General features: G+C 41.1%; 1 protein-coding gene across 2 annotated transcripts in view; it reads left to right on the plus strand.

Moving 5' to 3' along the window:
• Positions 1-21,298, plus strand: part of LOC103190309 (phosphatidylethanolamine-binding protein 4) — a 110,843-nt gene that overhangs the window by 39,797 nt on the left and 49,748 nt on the right. The gene's annotated exons all lie outside the window — the stretch shown is intronic.

Below are 21,298 nucleotides of genomic sequence, written 5' to 3' on the forward strand. Positions count from 1 at the left end.
ATTCAGGGAATTGCAACATTAGAATTTTGATTAGAACCTTGTAATGTGTAGATGAGCTGAAGGATCTGGTGTTAAATGTAATCAAACATTGAAGTTACTGCACACTGGATTTCCCAGTTTTATGCCTGTAAACCAGTGATGGCCGATAAAAATCGTTGGCTAGCCACAGGTGTGGCTACGGCAGCACCATTTTAGCAACATGGAATCATAGAATCTTACAGCACAGAAGGAGGCCATTCAGCCCACCATGCCTGTGTTGGCTCTTTGAAAGAGCTACCAACTAGTCCCACTCCCCCGCTCTTACCCCAAAGCCCTGCACCTTTTTCCTTTTCATGTCCCGATCCAATTCCCTTTTGAAAGCCACTATTGAATCTGCTTACACCAGCCTTTCAGGCAATGCATTCCAGATCGTAGCAACTCTGGGTAAAAAAATTCTCCCCTCTGGCTCTTTTGCCATTATCTTGAATGCTGCCAGAGGAAACAGTTTCTCCTTATTTCTGTATCATGCAGCAATTTTAGTAAAAAAAAGCCATACATACACAATACAGGTGTATTTACATGTATATTTATTTAACAAACTTCTACCACTGTGAATTGACTGTATATTTGTGGTCGAAATGCGGCAGCCAATTGCACACAGCAGCATCCCACAAATGGCCGTGGATTGAAATGACCAATTTATTATTGTTTTTTGAGGGATTATTATCAGGCGTGTGGAGTAAGGAAACTTGCCCAAGGTTTCACCCCGCCGGGAATCGAACCCAGGTCTCTTGCTTGCAAAGCAAATGCTCTAACCACTCTGCTACAGGACTCCACTATTATTATTATTATTATATACACACACCACAACCACAACAACTTGCACTTATGTAGCGTCCTCCACACAGGGTAATATCTCAGAGCACTATATATGATTATTATAACCACATATGGCTAGTGGTTAACATATTGGGCAACTGTGCTGTAAACAATGACTATTATAATTTTTGACTTGATGTGTTATTTGGTTATATGTTGGTAAGTGAGTCAGTGTCTACAGGGCATCAATTTAAAATAATTAGCTAAGGGGAAGATTAGGAGCAATTATTTTTACTCCGAGTTGCTAGGATATGAATCCCCTACTGGATGCATTGGTCCAGGCAAGATCCATATTAACTTCCAAGAGGAATCGAGATAGATATCTAAAAAGCTGTAATTATAATGTAATACTCCTTCCATTTGAAATCGTATCCATCTTGCCTCTTCATTTTGTAGGTGAACATGGTTGCCAATTTGTGTACAACAATGTCATGAAGTCAGTGACCGATTTTATCTGGGGGATTGGTCAGGACACCGAGAGAAAGAAACTCTCTTCTCTTTTCACATAATAATATTAATTATTGCATTTGATATAGTGCCTTATCACATCAGAAGGAAGTCTTCACAGGATTTACTCTGAAATGGATTGATTGTGGATTGGTAGGCAAACACAGCAGCACAATTGCACACAGCAATGTCTCACAAACAGCTGTGAAACAAATAATTAATTTTATTTAGGGGATTGACACCAGGAGAGAGAATCTCCCTTCTCTTTTCAAATAGTGCCATGGGATCTTTAATGTCCACATGAACAGAGAGATGGGACCTCGGTTTAATATTTAATTTGATAAGACTGCACCTTTAGCAATGCAGCACACAACATGTACAATATTGGAGTGGCAGTTTCTATAGTCTATGAGAATTCAAAAGGCTCGACATGATGAGAGTACTATCAAGTGAGGCAGGCTGATGCCTGAAAGGATAATTGGGAACTATTTTGCCCTGACAATGGGAATTCTAGGAACCAATTAGGAATTATTTAATAATAATAACCCTACATTGCTTATCAGGACTTCAAGACGTCTCAAAGGGCTTCACAGAATATACTGTAAAGCGAATTGACTGCATATTTTGTGGGCCAAACCCCGCAGCCAATTGCGCACAGCGGAGTCCCACAAACAGTCATGGATTGAGTGACCAAATTATTAGTATATTTTTTATTATAACTGATTACCACAATTAGTTTGAGCTGACTGCAGTGGTGCTATGCAGTCTTATAGCTTATATTTGGTGCTCTGTATTAGCTGACATTGAAGCGTTATCACAAAACAATCTAAACATATGCAGTATTACAACAACTTACATTCACGCAGGGTAGCGTCCCAGTGCGTTTATTACAGTGTCACCTGCCTGGAAAAAGAGAATTGTCAGTGCCATTAGGCTTCTGTTTTCCTTTCAGTGAGTAAGCAGGTTGTTGAGTATCATAAACAGCATTTCCTTGACACCTTACAGATTAAAGAGCTGTTTTTATTGCACGCGATGTCCTTAATCATGACAGGGAATAAGCTGATAATGTGGAGTATTAAAGTGGAGGGTGAGAATTAAAGAATAGGCTTGGTGAGTCATTTTTTTTACATAACACTACATTACAAAGCACATTATTGTAGACATCAGACAGAATGCTTACAGAAACCACTGTGGGACAAGTATCCCTCCATCTGACTCAAAACAGAATTGGGTTTATTATAGGATCCATTTGTGGATCTTACATTTAATTCTTGCACTTGGTGACCAAGAATACACGTCCCTGTAGAGTATAATGTATAAGACACAAATGAGTATCCCCAGCTCAGGTGCAAACCCTTAACTATCCCGGGCCTTGCGACATCTTTTCGATGTGAAACGAGCTGCATACATTTTCCTCTGGCAGGTGGGCCGGTAACCAGAGGATACAGATTTAGATAGTTGGTAAAAGAACCAGACGGGAGACCAGGAGAATTTTTTTTACCCAGAGAGTCTGGAATGCACTGCCTGAAAGGATGGGGGAAGCAGATTAGATAGTGGCTTTCAAAGGGAATTGGATCGGTATTCGAAAAGGAAAAGTTTGCAGGGCTGTGGGGTAAGAGCGGGGGCAGTGGGACTAGGTAGGTAGCTCTTTCAAGGAGATGACACAGACATGATGGACAGAATGGCTTCCTTCTGTGCTGTAAGATTCCATAAATGTAATTTGTTGTTGTTGAGTACTGTGCTAAAATCAAGTCAAATTGTGAATCTATGAACCTATTTTGGAATTCAAATCTAGGTCTGTTCTGTGTGTTTTTAAACATGTCCACTTCAGAGGTATTCTCGATAATGCTGTGATTGACCGGGAGACAGTTTGATAGTTTGGTTCCGGGACAGATGCTGCAACAGATAAGATGTGAATCTACGTTAAGATGACTGTGCTGGTTTTGAAATAAAATGGAAATTATAGTTAGACCCTGGATACTTGGAACTGAAGTTACTGGATCTGCTTAGGCCGAGGAAGCTGGCTTTGGTAAATATTTACTATAGTCCTGAATGCATATACTCTTTAATTGTTGCCGGGAAAATTAAGGAACAGAATGTATTTAGGAATACATGCACTCTGGAGTCCTATAGGCTCGTGGTTAAAGCGCTCGCCTCACAAGCGAGAAGACCTGGGTTTGTTTCCCCGGGCAGCGCGAAACCTTAGGCATGTTTCCTTGCTCCACACGCCTCTGTTTACCTCGCAGTAAGTAGGAACCCGGTTGTTAGTCGCTTGTCTATATCACTATATCACTATATTTGACATCACTATATCAAATGCAAGGATTATTATTATAATACCACAAATTTGACATCTATATTCCGAAACACTTCAGTTTTGGAAGAACAAAACACAGTCAAACTTCTTATCAAGTTTCTGTGCAAGTATAAAGTCAGTGTAACTATGAGTGGCTGATTTGACTGCATGGGGAAGGTGCCATTGTCAACCTCTGAACTTGTTCAGGATCGGGGGCTATACACAGTGAACACATCACTTATTCAGCACTCCTGCCCTATGTGGGTGTGAAATACAGGGAGTTATTTTTAAAAGTTTTAGATAAAATACCTGGCATAAACCCATCTGCTATATGCAGTCCAAAATGCCTGCAGGATGGATTCCCAACAATAGTCGCAGTGCTATTTTTCTTCATATTCTGCATAACAAGAATGCATGAAATAGGACAGGTTAATAACGGCAAATGATTTGAATCCGAAGAAATAATAAGGAAAATGAATTTGAAGCAAAAAACATCACACCAGTTGGAAATGATAGACATTTCAATTTAGTTTCATCTCTCCACTGTAAAATTTCAAGGTAAACCTCTGTGCTCTCACAACATGAAAAGAACATAAGAATTTGCTAGATGAAAGAAGACCAAGGTCCATCCAGTTTGCCTTCAACCATCCTGGCAGTCTCTTGCACATGTTGGGTCCCAAACTATATACTATTTCCCCAGATATTATTTCCTAATAGAAATCTATCAAAATTGCTTTTGAAAGAATCAACACTTTCTGCTTCCAATGTCTCCCCGGGGAGCCTGTTCCATGCGTTTACTACTCGCTCACTGAACTAGTGTTTCTGCAGATTTGTTCTGCGGGAAATTTCTAAGGAATTCTCACAGGAAGGTACAAAACTGGAAAAGATCACTTTGGGGCATGTAGTTTACCAACATTTGCTCATCACCAGCAGCAGCCTAAGGAACAAATAGTTCATAAAACCATCCGCTGCCTGGTTTCAAGAGGAAGAGGAGAATCATTTAGGGATGAAAAGATTCCTTAGCTAATTCAAGAGTGAATTGGCTAGAAATTTGTTAAAGAATTTAATTATTTTACAAATTTTTGTGTGCATGTGTGTGTGTGTGCGTGAAGAGGGATAGTAGGCTTTTTATTTTGAGATCAGCTAGATGAACTTCACTGGTAATTTCTAGTCCCATGTTTTGCTTATGTTCCTATGTAAACGTCAAGGGAAGAGTTAGGGTTATGGTCATTTGCCATAAACACAAGTCATTTTCCTTATTTGATTAAAAAGTTTTTGTACGGTGTAACAACTCAAATATTCCCTAACATTTAATATTCAGACTATTCCTGATAAGTTTGGACACGAAAATATGTAAAGATCTTGAACCAACTAAATCCGGCCTCTTATGAGTGAGTAGTTTATGTAAACCCTGTAGGTGGATATGCGTGTTCTCCTTTTGTAAATATGTATGCTATCTTTAGGCGGGGAAGGAATGCACCTCTCTGTGTCTTTGATTGGATATGTGCAAGAAGTAGCTGTGATGTTGCCAGAATACCTCTACTGACAAGAGCTCCTCTAAGCAATAATTTTGGTAACTTTAGGGTTGAAATTAAGGCTGTTAATATAGAAATGGAGGTCTATCATTAATGATTATTACTGGACAGTTTGCGAGTTCTCGGTCTCTGCTTGCGGGGAAATGAAGATTTGACAGAAGAGCAGAAGAATTGATAGACGAAAGAAGACCAAAGTTTGCCTTCCACCATCCTGGCATTCGCTTGCACATGTCATGTCCCAAACTATATACTGTATCCCCAGATATTATTTCCTAAAATAAATCTTATTTGAAATGACAAGTTTCCTTACTCCACACGCCTGATAATAATCCCTCAAAAAAACAATAATAAATTGGTCATTTCAATCCACGACTGTTTGTGGGACACTGCTGTGCGCAATTGGCTGCCGCATTTCGACCACAAATATAAAGTCAATTCACTTTATAGTCTATTCTATGAAGCGTTTTGAGACGTCTCAAAGCGCTTCACAGGATATACTGTAAAGTGAATTGACTGTATATTTTGTGGGCGAAACGTGGCAGCCAATTGTTCATAGCAATATCCCGCAAACAGTCATGGATTGTGTGACAATTGTTTTTAAGGGTAAATGTTGTTATGTTTCTGGAATGGGAAACACAAAAATATTAAGTATTGTGTGGCCTGCGGATGTTTCCCAAATAGGGCATCTGGCCCTCAGAAGCCAAAAGGTTGGACCAACATGGGCGTGAAAGAAAAATAATCTCATTTGCTTTTGAAAGAACCAACACTTTAATTTGAGCAGGAGAAAGTCTTTATTTAAAAAAAAATCTATCAATGAAGTGATACTCTTGCGCTACATTTGAGAGTACTACAACAAAAATAACTTGCATTTATATAGCCCCCCTCACAAAGGGTAGTTTTCCAGAGAGTATTGGCATAAAGAACAATTGACCTCTATATTTTTCATTGTATTCATATTGCGTGCAAGTGTGTTTTTAGTATCTGTTCATTTTTTTGTTACATGTTGATTTTAGCTTGTATGTAAAAGATCCTCCTACCTCAATAATCATGCTTGCATTTTATACAGTGCCTTTCATGTCAGGAGGACGTCTCAAAGTGCTTTATGGGATGCGCTGTAAAGTGTAGTGACTGTGATAGGCCAATGTGATATATGACGTAGGTGAAATATTGGTCGAATTAGTAACATTGGCAATTCAAGGAAATTTTAGTGTTCTGGCAAGGGGCCAGTAACTAAAGCAGACTGTGTGAGCTTGTTGGCATACAGGGCCAAAAGGGCATAATAATAATAATAATAATAATAATCCTTGTAATGTATATGATATAGCGCCTTATTACCGCATTGAGACGCCTCAAAGTGCTTCACAATTCACTGTAAAGTGAATTGACTCTGTATTTTGTGGGAGAAATGCGGCAGGCAACCGCACACAGCAGGTCCCACAAATCAAGTTGTGGATTGAGTGACCAAATTATTTTTTGAAGGGATTATAACCCGCGGAAAGTGATTTGCCAATCGACTATCAACCGGGTTCCTACTTACTGCTAAGTAAACAGAGGTCTGTACAGTAAGGATACTTGTCTTAGCCTCCGCTCTGCCCTAGAATCGAACCTTATAGAAATGCTGCAACCTTTCTAGGAGGTGGAAGATAAAGCGAGTTGCTAAATAAAACGTATAACACTGCAATACATAGTGTGGGGGAGTGCTCATATTAACGTTGGATGATTAAGGTGAGAAATGTTCTAGCAGTCACCTCCCGGATAAGCAAAGGAAATTTTTAATAAAAAATATTTTGTGAATTTGTTTTGCATGTTGTTGAGAGCAGTGGACTGCAGTACTGATTTTGGCTTCAACTTGATAAACACTTGTCTAAGTGTTTAATTTACACAAGTTTTAAATATTTTTAGTTCTACTTGAGAGTGTTATTTATAAATCTGGTGCTACCATCTTCCTCCCACTCTCCTACCATCCCCCATTTTATTTGCTCTCATTCTCATGCAGAGCTAAAAGGGCATAATAATAATAATCCTTGTAATATATATGATATAGTGCCTTATCACATCATTGAGATAAGGGCTTCACAGAATATACTGTAAAGTGAATTGACTGTACATTTTGTGGGTGAAATGCAGCAGCCAATTGCGCACAGCAGCGTCCCCACAAACGGTCATGGATTGAGTGACAAATTATTTATTTATTTTGTAGGAATTATTACCCTGGAAGAGCGAACTATCAATCGACTTAACACTAGGTTCCTACTTACTGCTACATAAACAGAGGCATGTGAAGTAAGGAAACTTGCCTAAGGTTTCAACCCATGCGGGAATCAAGCCTGGGTCCTCTGGCTTGCGAGGCGAGTCCTCTAAGCAATACACTATAGCACTCCTCCATACACTACAGGATTTCTATTTATTCTCTTCATTAGCAAATTCTGTGTATGCATTCATAACTTAATGCAAATTAACAGTGAAATATTAGGACAGTTCATCACTGATGTACACAGTAAGTAGATAGGAAGTATTATTCTTCTGCCAGATTGTGCTTCGAGCAGGAGTCCTGTATAATGACATGAAGTATTAAGAAGAGGAATACAATTTGTGCCTTAGGTCAATTAATTACTGACTGCAACTACATCTATTGTAAATTACAGCACAAGATACATAAGATTAAACATGATCTTTCAAAGGATAATTTTGATAATTTTGCTTTTAACACTGTACATTTCACAACTGGAGGATGCCTCAAATCGCTTCACAGGATAGACTGCTTATTTTGTTAGCAAAATACTATTTTACGCACTGCCAACGCCCCACAAACAGCCATGAAGGGAATGACCAATTTTATTTGGGGGAACTTGTCTGTTTGTTGTGACTTGTTATCCCCAGCCCAACGCTTTCACGAATCAGGAAACTGCAAAGTATCGCTCCAGAGACAGCGTGCGCATTTCGTTCCAATACATGAGAATTTCTATCTGTGTGACTCCCATGTATGTTCAACGTGCAGGTATATATGTAGGTGGAATGCAAGGAACTCTGTTTGGTTTGGATACTCTTAAGCTTGGTGATGGATTTCTGCATGTGTCAGACACCAAAAATAAGCTGCATTTTAACAACACAACTATAACGGCTTCCCCCCAGTCTTCAAGCTCAGCATTATTTCAAACTTTCAACAGTAAATTCACCATTTTTTATTAAGCGCTATTATGATTGTGGTCTCCCTTGTCCCAATTCCTAATTCCTAAAGTGCCTTTCCACCGCTTTATCCAACCTCGAATCCAGTTTGCATTGCATTGCTCCATTTTTCTTTGCGCTGTGCACAAACACAGATATAAATCACGTTTGTTGTGCTCTGCCACTGTCGAGCGCTCTGGGACGCTACTCTGCATGAGGGGCAAGTTATTGGTGTGTGAGGGACATGGTCATAACATGATTTGTTCTGGAACCCCCCCCCACCAAAACCAGCTGGAATTAATTTGGTCTCAGTTTAACAAGAGTCCCTTAAAACAACATTAACAACGTGCATTTATATAGAGCTCTTCATGAGCTTAAATTCCATTGAAAGTGTCTCAATGGATCTCCCGATAATTTTGAATGGACAATTTGTAATGTTATTAAATAGCTACTTTATTATTTTAATAATCTTGAAAACTAACCCTGACTAACGGAGCTCTGCAAAAACTCTTAGTTGCACATGAGTAGACTTTTCCTCAGGCTCAATGAGAGTGATTGGGAGCGGTAATTCGAAGACCGACATCCAGCTCTGAATGGCTCTACTGCTAGAAGCAATGTCAGATCACTTCCATCAATATATACTCCGCATTAATAGTGGAAAAATCATTTTGAAAAGTTCTTTACTTAAGCTGTACAACCCTTTCATTTACAGACCTCAAATATACTACTAATATATACTTGCATTTGATATAGTGCCTTACCATGTCGTTGTCATGTCTCAAAGCGCTTCACAGAACATGCTGTAAAGTATAGTGACTGTATTTTGTGGGCGAAAAGTAGCAGACAATTGCGCACAGCAGTGTCCCACAAACAGTCGTGGATTGAGTGACTGCATTTTTTTTTAATGTATGATTGCTCCCGGAAAGCGATCCTTCAATCAACTAGCAACCGGGTTCCTACTTACAGCTAGGGTAAACAGGCGTGTGGAGTAAGGAAACTTGCCTAAGTGCCCTGCCCATGAATCTAACCCGGATCCTCTGACATCCGAGGCAAGCCTGCTAACCATTATGCAATGAGACTCCGTTTCACGTGCGGAGTAGAGAATTAAACCCACGATCGGTCACTTGCACACATAGAAACTGTTAGAAACTGGTGATGCTCAGTTAACCCCTCACGCCAGAAACCCACAGCTTCCGGAGGTGAGCTGTCAGCGCAGGCTGACACTCAGTACATTGCAGGGTGGAGAGGTTGGAACCAGCCAAACCCCCACCCACCCCCCTCCCCGCCACCTCCAAACCTCCACAAACACACACACGGTTCAAGTGGCAAACATGTCTCTGTTTACCCAGCAGTAAATAGGAACCAGGTTGTCAGTCGATTGGCGGATCGCTTTTCTGGGGGTAATAATCCCTTAAAAAAAGATTGGTCACTCAATCCACGACTGATTGTAGGTGACGCTGCCATGTGCAATTAGCTGTCACGTTTTGCCCGCAAAATATACAGTTGATTTACTTTACAGTATATTCTGTGAAGCGCTTTGAGACGTCTCAAAGGTGTGATAAGGCGCTGTATCAATTGTAAGGATTATTATAATTATTATTAAATCTGGTGCCCCTTTAACAAACTGATGGCACTTTTATATCGTGGCTCCTGAGGTTTGAGCTGTGGTGCCAAGCTGTAGGCGTTGGCACATTCCAAGCTCCGGACATGACACAGGTAGTCGGTACACAACAACACGAAAGAATTTGGCTGTATTACTGTTCAGTTTGTACCCAAAAATCCTTGAAATAATATCAGCCATTCACTGTATGTGACAGTGAGTTTTAGATTCATATTTCATCATCAATGTTTATAACAGGAGAGTAAAGTTTTGTGGTTAACAACGTCATTGGAAAAAACATGTTTGAATGAAAGCCTTGTAACTTACTGCTTCCTGTTTAATATGCTACATTTCAACATTAACATAAATTCTAATGTGTTGCTCATTCGTGTGTTAAAGATCACAATGTATAACTTAATCTCTGGAACATTTTAGTGTTCACATGCCCTTTGTAACATGGGTTTACTTGGAATAAATAATTCAGAAAATGGCTTAATTATGATTCACCCAATTTTCACAGTTGTTATACTGTAATTATCAATTTCTGCTACCCTTGGTGGCTCACTGAGTTTATCCAGTGATTAACTGAGCCATACAACCCAGGAATAGCCTCGAGTTCAATCCCCAGTTTATGTTGAATTACAGTAATAATAATAATAATCCTTGCACTTGATATAGCGCCTTTATTAATATTGTTAGACGTCTCAAAGAGCTTCACAGGATATACTATAAAGTAGTTATGCAATATTTTGTGGGCAAAACGCAGCAGCCAATTGCGCACAGCATTGTCCCACGTATAGTCATGGATTGAGTGACCAATAATTATTAATTTTTTTTCAAGGGATTACTACCCTTGGAAAGTGATTCTCCAATCGATTAACAAGCAGGTTAATGCTAGTAAACACAGGCGTGTGGAGTAAATGTAGTCGTGTGTGTGTGGGAATCGAAACTGGGTCCTCTCGCTTGCGAGCGCGCTAACCACTACGCTACAAGACTCCACAAAAAGGACAGTAAAAGGTTTGGCCACACTGAAGGATCCACCATATAACAAGTTTGCCTGTGGACAGATAGTTAAGCAAGGCAATCATTAAGAAAGCCTTATAATGTCTAGAAAATAATAAATAAACATTTGATATAACACCTTATATAGTGTCGCGGAGTCCTTCACAGGATTTAATGTAAAGTGTAAAGTGACTGTATTTGTCAGCAAACACTATGGCCAATTTGCACACAGTCAGTCCTACAAACAACTATAAAATGAATGCTTTTATTAGATGGATTGTTGGCCAAGGCTCCGGGTGAAGCTCCCTTCTCTTTTCGAATTGTGCCGTGTCCTTTAATGTCCGCATAAAACAGGCAGATGGGACTGACCTCAGTTTAATATCTCATGCAAAGGACAATGCAGTGCGTTCCCCCAGGAAAGTATCAGCCTAGACTGTAAGCTCAAGTTCTGACTTGAGGCCGGATCCCACAACCTTCTCAGAGGTGAGAAGCACTATCGACAGTACCAAGCATGATGTTTATGTCAATAGTTTTAACTGTAGCAGCAATGTTAATGAGGTGTTCTCCTGTTACATTCAGCCTTGTAGTCAAAAGTGGGGCTTAACACATAGAACCACCGGCATAGTCGCTGCAGAAGGAGTTCAGGGCACAGGAGGAATGCAAGATTCTATTTGATCGCGACGCCATCATGGGAACAATGGAAGTGAGTGCTAAAAAACACCGACCAGATGTAGAACTGTTAAATGTGAAAACAAAGCATTAGCGATTTGTGAAGAAAAAAAACACGTACGTCTTTTTTTTGCAAGGATGTGTGTGTAAATAAAGCATGGTAAGAGAGAAAGTGCTGTGATGTGACGCGAGTTTATTTGTGCCATTTTGTGTGTTTTACAGGCACACGTGTACAAGCGGAGCAGTGAGATGGAGCCCAGACTGTGCAAGTGGAGATGCCTGGACACCATTGTAGTTCCAAGAATAAATGTAGCATCAAGCTAATTTATAATAATAATTAATCATAATCCTTGCAATTGATATGGCGCTTTATCATGTCTTATGAGATGTCTCAAAGCGCTTCACAGAATATATTGCAAAGTGATTTGACTATATATTTTGTGGGCAAAACACAGCAGCCAATTACACACACCAGGTCCCACAAATAGTCGTAGATTGAGTGACCAAATTATTATTTTTGAAGGGATTATCACCCCCTGGAAAGCGATCGCCAGTCGACTAATAACTAGGTTCCTACTTACTGCTAGGTAAACAGGCGTGTTGAGTAAGGAAACTTGCCCAAGGTCCTGCCCAGAAATCAAACCCGGGTCCTCTCACTTATGGGCATCAAAAGCATGCTGGAAATTTTCTCATTGTAAAGTTTTACAACCGCTTTGTACGTCATTTAAAAAAAAGGTTGAGCAACAATTAGAATGATTTCTGAAAGAAGTACAGTGTTTCAGACAATATGTGCATTGACTGCACCTTTTCATAGACTTCCATTGCTTTATCACACAAGACATTTACAGGAGGAATGAGGGATATGACAGCAATGCACAGCAATAATGAATGCCTGACTAATGTACTGTACAACAGTACTCTCAGTGTCTCCATAATTATGACTGCAGGGCTTGTATTAACCAATTGTGCCATTGTATCTGTACACTATTGTGCCGTCTATCCACAATTTTGGCAAGCGAGTAAGCCTCACACCATGTAATGTCATGTAATGTCACGATCCCAAGCCTAGAATTCTGCTAGCTAAAGATTAAAATGAACACTGGCCGAGAGNAAAAAAACTTATTACTACATAAAAAATATCTTGAATGCGACTACAAGGGGCCTAATCTGAGAAATGAGCTAGGCCATTCAGGAGTGAAGTTAGGGAGGCAGCCTTCACATAAAGGGTGGTCGAAATCTGGAACTCTCTCTACTCCCAAAAGGCTGTGGATTATGGCTGGATCCATTCACATTTTCAAGACTGCGGTGGATAGATGTTTGTTAGGTCAGGGGATCAAGGGACACAATATGATACGCTGAACAGTGGGGGATTAGGACTGGAGCGGGGGGGTTGGGTGAATGGGGATAGGAGGGTGGCAACTTGAAGAGGAAGGTCTTGAGACGTGCCTTGAAGGAGGTGAGGGAAGGAGTGAGGCGAAGGGAACTCCAGAAGGTGGGGGCAGAGAGGCTGAAGGCCCGACCGCCGATGGTGGGGCGGGCCGGGCGGGGGACATGGAGCAGGCTGGAGACTACTGAGCAGAGGGAGCGGACAGGTTAGCAGGTTGGAGAGGTAGGATGTGGGGCAAAGGTGGGTAATTGAAGTTGATTCCAGTTTTTGGAATCACGGACATTTGAATTGATTGAATGAATTCAATAAATCACATTAGTGTAGTATCAGGGTATCAGTTAGAGAACTCACTTCGCAAGTGAGAGAACCCGGGTTCCATTCCCAGGTGGGACGAAAACTTAGGTAAGTTCCTCACACCACACTCCTCAATTTACCACGTGGGAACCCAGTCGTTATTCAATTGGCACATCTTTTTCTGGGGAAAATAATGCCTCCAAAATTTGTGGGACACCGTTGTGCACAATTGGCTGCTGCATTTCATCCACCAAATATAGTCAATTCACTTTACAGTATATCCTGCAAAGCGCTTTGAGACATCCCAACCATGTAATGAGGCGCTATATCAAATGTAAGGGTTATAATTATTTCAACATACTTGCTGGAACGAACTTGATCCACGTGTACTCTGTATCAATATCCAAGTACAATTCCCTAAGTAGTGTTAATGCCATAATACCTGCAGTATAGAATTATACACCACTGAGGGGATTTTCCCAATATAAGCGCACATTTTAATGTCTAAATATTTCTGACAGGGAGGAAGTTCCCTTTTAACGTTTCCTTAAACAGAATAGGTTCTGTGATAATGGTGTATTTATACCTGCCGAATTACAATCAATGTGTGGAATTCAACACAATACGTGTTACATTCTAACACACACGTCTTGTTTATTCAGGGACTTCATCAAATGTGTTAAAAGTGACACGTTGAATATCTAGTTGAATTAACACACCTCCGAGTGTTGGCATATGACTGAGCAGAACAGGCCTGATTCCAAAGAGCTGCATTGGTTCCTTAGCCTCACTGACTGGCCTCCAATTGATTAGCACTTAATTAAACATTACTTCAGGGCTAGTTAATTAATGCCCATATAATTAGACTCACTGAAAGCGGAGTGGGCAGTCCGGAGAGGCACATATTTATCTTATTAACCCTTTCACTGACACAGAAACCAGTGTGTTCAATAAACGTATTTTTCTGAAGAACGCGTTTGACAGTTGAAGCACGCGGCCTCTATTCCGCTTGTCTCTAGTGTTTGAGTGTGAGCCCGGCACAGTTGATGGCACGTTTACCTCTGAATCAGTAGGTTCAAGCTCCACGTTGGGACTTTGAACTCACTTAGGTTGATCCTGCAATGCAGGGCTGGGGGCATACTGCATTGTTAGAGGTGCCATTCTTTGGATGATACACTGAACTGAGGTCATGGTACTATTTGAAAAGAGAAAGCAGTTTCTCCTCCCTGTTTCCGGGATAACTGTCCCCCAAATAAATTGGTCGTTCATCGAATCAAAGCTGGAAATTTGCTGCATTGGAGGAAGTGCTGTCCGTTAGATGAGACCTAGCGAGGTCCCAGCTCAGAGCAGAAAGTTTCTGATTTCCATGGCCAACAATCCCTGAGATAAAATCGGTCATTCACCCCATAGCTGTTTCTGAGATATTGCTGGCACAGATTGGCTCTTGCATTGGTCTGCAAAATGCACAGTTGCTACACACTACAACAAATCCTACAGTGAAGCGCTTTCAGACAGTTCGAAAAGGATAAGGCGCTGTATAAATGCAAGTTATATCAAATGCAAGTATTATTTATGATGAGATGTATTGGTGGGTACATTTCAATATGAAAGACTTCATTCCATTATATTTCTCCTCTCATGGGTCTTTGGACAATACTTTGGGGGTATTTACCATCTTCCTGTTGCCCTTTGCATTCCCAAAGGGGTTCAGCTTGTGGATTGCCTCGCAAGCGAGAGACCTGGGTTCAATTTCCGGCAGAGCGAAATGTTGGGCAAGTTTCCTTACGCCACGTGCCACTGTTTACCAAGCAGTAGGTAGGAACTCGGTTGTTAAGTCAATTGCGGATCGCTTTACTGGGGTAATAATTCCTTCAAAAAAAGTAATAATAACAAATAAGTCCCTACAATCTATGACTGTTTGTGGGACACTGCTGGTGCACAATTGGCTGCCGCGTTTCGCCCATGAAATATAGTCAATTTTACAGTGTATTCTGTGAAGCACTTTGAGACATCTCAAAGACATAAGGAGCGCTATATGAAATGCAATGATTATTATTTATTATTACCAGTGTCTGTCTACATGCCATTCGCTTCTCTTCCAAATGAGGAAATCATAGCTGACAGTATTTGAACCGTGAATGATTTCAATAAAGATCTCGTAGCACACTTGTTTTCGTTTCTCTCTGTAGTTGCACCTTGTAAACTGGAGTACCTTGACATGTCTTCACACGTCTTCCTTTTCAAAACTTAACGGTTTCAACACAAACCATACTTTTGAGATATTGGGTGTTTTTCTCTATAGTTCATAAATAAGTCTATCTGAGCACTGAGCAGGTGGAAACCTTAGGCAAGTTTCCTTACTCCACACGTCCCTGTTTACCTAGCAGTAAGTAGGAACCTTATTGTTGATGATGGATCCCTTTCCCGGGGTAATAATCCCTTCAAATAAATAAAAAAAAGCGTTCACTCAATCTGCGACTGTTTGTGGGACACTTCTGTGCGCAATTGTCTGCCACATTTCGCCAACAAAATATACAGTCCATTTTACAGCGTATTCTGTGAAGAGCGTTGAGATGTCTTGACGACTTGATAAGGCGTTATATCAAATGCAGGTATTAGGAATAATACGAAGACAGAAGAGGCGTCACTTTCCAATTTTCTTCAGGGCAGGTTTTGACTTTCCTCACTGCCATGTTTCCAGGGTCTTCATCATCTGTGCGTTCATCAGATGAATCAAATACATATTTTGCCCCAGGTATGGTATTCATTTTCTTGGCGAGTCGGACTGTCGGGCTTAAAGGCTCCTGCAACTCAGGCAAATCCTCTACCTCTTTTTCACCAAATTCCATTGTAACAGCAATGCCATCAGCTTTATTCTTTCCTTTTTTTTCTGATAATCTTGTAGCTTCAGCTTTCATAGCACTCATAACTGGATAAAACTCTTCTTTAGGAGAGGGCATAGTCTCTTCCAACTGCATCTTCTTTTCAGTCTTTCCACCCTTGCCCTCTCATTCTTAAAACCTTAGGCAAGTTCCTTACTCCACACACACCTCTGTTTACCGAGTTGTAAGCAGGAACCTGGTTGTTAGTTGGTTGGCGGATGGCTTTTCTGGGGATAATAATTTCTTCCAAAAAAATCCTATAATCTGGTCACTCAATCCACGCCTGTTTGTGGGGCATTGCTGTGCGCAATTGGCTGCCGCCTTTCACCCACAAAATATACAGTCAATTCACTTTACAGTGTATTCTGTGAAGCGCTTTGAGACGTGTCGAAGACATGATAAGGGGCGATATCAAATGCAAGAATTAATATTATTTATTATTCTAGGACTGTTGTGAAGATCACCTATTCTTTCTAGTTATACTTGGCCAAACGTTGCCTTGACTAACCCTCTTGTAACGTGTTAATAAACCTGCTGCGGAATTGGTTAACATTTCGATTGGAAGCTTATAAAACTTTCACAGGCACTCTGCACTGCTGCTTAGTCACAGTGTTCCCTTATGTTAATGCTCAGAGGATGATTTCACAGCCTTAAAGTAAGCCCTGCTTGGGAGTAAGTCATTACTCAGGGAAGCCCTTCATCTCGTTCCCAAGGCGATGGCTAGTTAATTCGTGTTCTAATGATTTGTCATTGGGATGAGCCAGGAACCCCCCTCCCCCAGCACACACCTCCTCCCACTCACACACTCATGCTGCATAACTAATTGGATTCTCTTCCACCTACAAGGTATAGCCTTCCGTTTTTGTTCAATGCCTGGCTCCATTTTATCATCACTTGTTCCAAAATGTCACCAACTCCGAACAGAAGAACCACGCACTAACTTAGAGATACTCAGTTTCACTTTTTTTCGGAGTTGACATGAGATCTTGCCTTTCGAGAACGGTATCGGGTTATTTTTAAGTTTCTAACATACCTTGGATAACAACGAGGACTGTATGAATATCATAGAGCGTGAGAAACAAATGGCTGCTTAGGCTATGCTCGAAATGGGGGGAGAGAGAGAAAGAAGAATGAAGCTACTGTATAACTGCACTTTCCCGCAGATTAATGGTGAATGAATCGTAGAATAGAATCACACAATCTTAGAGCGAAGAAGGAGGCCATTCGGCCCATTGTGCCTGTGCCGGCTTTTTTGGAAGAGCCGCCTAACTAGTCCTACTCACTCCCCCTGCAAATTTTTCCTTTTCAACTTCCCTATTCAATTCCCTTATGGAAGCTACCATTGAACCTGCTTCCGCCACCCTTTCAGGCATTACATTCCAGATTGTGACTACTCCGGGGTAAAAAAAAATGCTCCTCGTCTCCTCTCTGGTTCTTTTGTTAATTATATTAAATCTATGTCCTCCGGTTACTGACCCACCCACCAGAGGAATCCATTTTTCCCTATTTACCCTATCAAATCCCTCTATTAGAGGGATTAAGGGATATGGGGATGGGGCGGGTAAATGGAATTAGGTTAGAAGATCAGCCATGATCTTATTAAATGGCGGGGCACAGGCTCGAGGGGCTGAATGGCCTACTCCTGCTCCTACATCTTATGGTCTTATAGTCTAAAACCTCTCATAATTTTGTTGAACATGATTTTGAGTGTATCTAGGAAATCACACTTCTGAATTCTTGCATTCATAACAGCTTTTTTTTTAGAGAGACACGTGTCGTGAGCTTTCTAATTTTTTTTATATATATATGTGTAGGAAATATCTCCATACACAGAAACCACTTTCCACAGCGCTAACTAGTCACGTGGTTGGAGCTGGGAGTTTGCATCCTTCACAGTTCTCAAGGGATTTTTTTTGGACTGCAACAGATTTTCTATTGATCCATTTTTCAAGCCGTGGTGGTATTGTGTAGAAGTTAGCTTTCCTGCAAACAATCTGCAGCACTGATATCAGACGCAATATTCTGGTAATACTGTAGAGTAATCTAAGCAGTAACCCCTTCTGAGTGGCACTGCAAATCACAGAAGGTGTTGCTAATAGATCACTGCTATTTTTGGGCTATGAACAGGAGGAGGCCATTCAGCCTCTCAAGCTTGTTCCGCCATCCTATTCCATCGTGGCTGATCTGTACCTCAACTCCAAGATTTGTTGTTCCCAGGTTCGATTCCCAGGCGGGGCAAAACCGTAGGCAAATTTCCTTACTTCTCTGTTTTCCCTCTGTCTAAGTAGGAGCCTACCTGTTCATCGATTATAATAATAATAATAATCATCCTTGCATTTGATATAGCGCTTTTCATGTCGGGAGGACGTCCCAAAGCGCTTCACAGAACACACTGTAAAGTGAATTGACTGTATATATTTGTGGGCGAACGCGGCAGCCAATTGCGCACAGCAATGTCCCACAAACAGTCGTGGATTGAAAATGAATTTATTGTTGTGTTTGGTTTTGGAGGATTATTATTAGGCTCTGTGTGGAGTAAGGAAACTTGCCCGAGGTTTGGCCCTCTGCCTGGAATTGAACTCAGGTCTCTCGCTGGCAAAGCGAGTGCTCTAACCACTGAGCTACAGGACTCCACGATTAGATTGATCGTATCCTAGTTCTCATCTTGGACTTAATGTCCAACAGACAATTGGCAGAACAGCAGTGATCCTGGGACTCAAGGGTGGAGGCAGAGGGAGCGAGTCGGGTCCTATCCATGTACATATGAAAGTTAACCCAATGCCTGTGAAGGACATCGCCAAGTGGGAGCAAGGGGAGAGGACCGAGGATGGAGCCCCGGAGAACGCCACACGTGATGGAGTGGGAGGAGAAGCCAGTGGTTTTATCCTTGAATCCATTAAGAAAGAGAGCATCTCTCACCCCTTGGTATTAACAAAAGCTTCCATTAGCTTCCAAGATTGAAATTATTTTACTTATTATTTTAATAATTTGGTCACTTCAATCCACGGCTGTTTGTGCGGACGCTGCCGCGGTTCAGGGCCGTGGGTCTGTTACCGTTAAGCGCTCTGAGACGCTGCCCCGAGACTATTTCCCTCACTCTGAGTGAGAAAGCGTATTCCTTCTCTTTGATCGGAAATGCTGTTTTCATACGTGTGCCGTGAAATTTAGTAATTGTCGCCAATTTCCTTTTATGAACCTTAAACCTCATAAATAATGCTGAATCCTTGCATTTGATATGGTGCCTTATCACATCTTCAAGACGTCTCAAAGCGCTTCACGGGATATTTCCCTGTCGAATGAACTGACCTGTATTTTGTGGGCGAAACGCAGCAGTCAATTGCACACAGCAGTGTCCCTCATGGATTGAGTGACCAAATTATTATTTTCTTGAAGGGAATATTACCCCTGGAAAAGCCGATCGACTAACAACTGGGTTCCTGATTACTGCTAGGTAAACAGGCGTGTGGAGTAAGAAAATTTGGGAAAGGTTTCGCCCTCCCTGGGAATCAAACCCAGGTCCTCTTGTTTGCGAGAGTGTAGTGGCTAGATAATAATAATCCCTCTAAAAACCAAAAACAATAATAAATTGCTCATTTTCAATCCACGACTGTCTGTGGGACATTGCTGTGCGCAATTGGCTGCCGCGTTCGCCCACAAATATACAGTCAATTCACTTTACAGTGTGTTCTGTGAAGCGCTTTGGGACGTCCTCCCGACGTGAAAAGCGCTATATCAAATGCAAGGATGATTATTATTATTATCATAAGAGCGAGTGCTCTAACCACTACACTACAGGACTCCACAAAGTCTAGTTTGTGAGCTAGTTTGCTTTGTAGAAATTAACAGGAATAGACACACATATATTTAGTTATGTTTCTTATAAATCTTTTCAGCTGTTTGGCGTTTAAAGGTGGGTGATGCCAAAGAGCCCTATTTAGCATACATGTTAAGGCATGTGAAGCTTTGTGATAAGAGTATTTTTCGCCTGGAGAAAATAGGATCTTAGAATAGAGCTTGATTCTATTGCATAAACCCCTCTCTACTAATGTGTGTAAGGCAAATACAGTACTTAGTCATGGCTGTGCTTGGAAGAGAGGCCAAAGCTTCAGCACAATCTTAAGGTTTGAAAAATATTAATAACTCGACTTCTACTCAAGTAGATTACATGACCTACTTTGAAAATCTCTCTGTTCATTTATTCTTTTTAATCAACACAGCTCGTTCCAGCCACGTAGTTAATGTTTTACATTTATTTGGGTCTCGGTACTTATCGGCCACTTGATAGCATTATTCTGTGATAATAATAAATAATAATCCTTGCATTTGAGAACAAATAATAATCCTTGTGTTTAACCCGTAAAATATACGGTCAATTCACTTTACAGTACATTCTGTGAAGCGCTTTGAGATGTCTCGAAGATGTGATATATCAAATGTAAGTATTATTATGATAGTGCCTTTAACGCCTTATTCTACAAGAAACTGGAAGATTTAGATAAAGACAGAAGGTGCTAAATCTCAGTCTCAAGATTTCAAATCCCTTCATACCTGGCACCTCCCTACCTCCGACCCGCTTACCCTCCAACCCACTGCGCATTGACTCTGCTCGACGGGCTCCGGCCTCCTGCATGTCTCTCATGCCCTCTGTTCCACCATCGGTGGCGTCGCTTTCAGCCAACACAGCCTGAAACTTGTCAGCTGTATCGTCACTAAATCAGTGAACCACAGTCGACACAGAGAAAGGGGATATAAGGATGTAATCGTTGGAAGAATGTAGGAGCAGAGAGGGCGCTGAGGGGAGCAGAACAGTCAGAGAATCGTGATGCTGCTCTTACACTTGTGATCATGTTATTTGTAATAAACTTTGATTCCAATACGTTTCGAGTACACCTGTTGTTCAGCATCGAACCTGTAAACTCTTCGGAAGGAAGGGGATGAGGTTGACGAACCTCTGGCACACTCTCCCTTTATCCCTCTGCCTTATAATAATAATAATAATAATAATCCTTGCATTTGATATAGTGCTTTTCATGTCTTCTCGACGTCTCAAAGCGCTTCACAGAATAGACTGTAATTGACCGTATATTTGTGGGCGAAACGCGGCAGCCAATTGCGCAAAGCAGCGTCCCACAAACAGTCGTAGATTGAAAATGACCAATTTAT

This window comes from Callorhinchus milii, unplaced genomic scaffold, assembly GCF_018977255.1.
Source record: "Callorhinchus milii isolate IMCB2004 unplaced genomic scaffold, IMCB_Cmil_1.0 Scaffold28, whole genome shotgun sequence".
Taxonomy (NCBI): Eukaryota; Metazoa; Chordata; class Chondrichthyes; order Chimaeriformes; family Callorhinchidae; genus Callorhinchus; species Callorhinchus milii.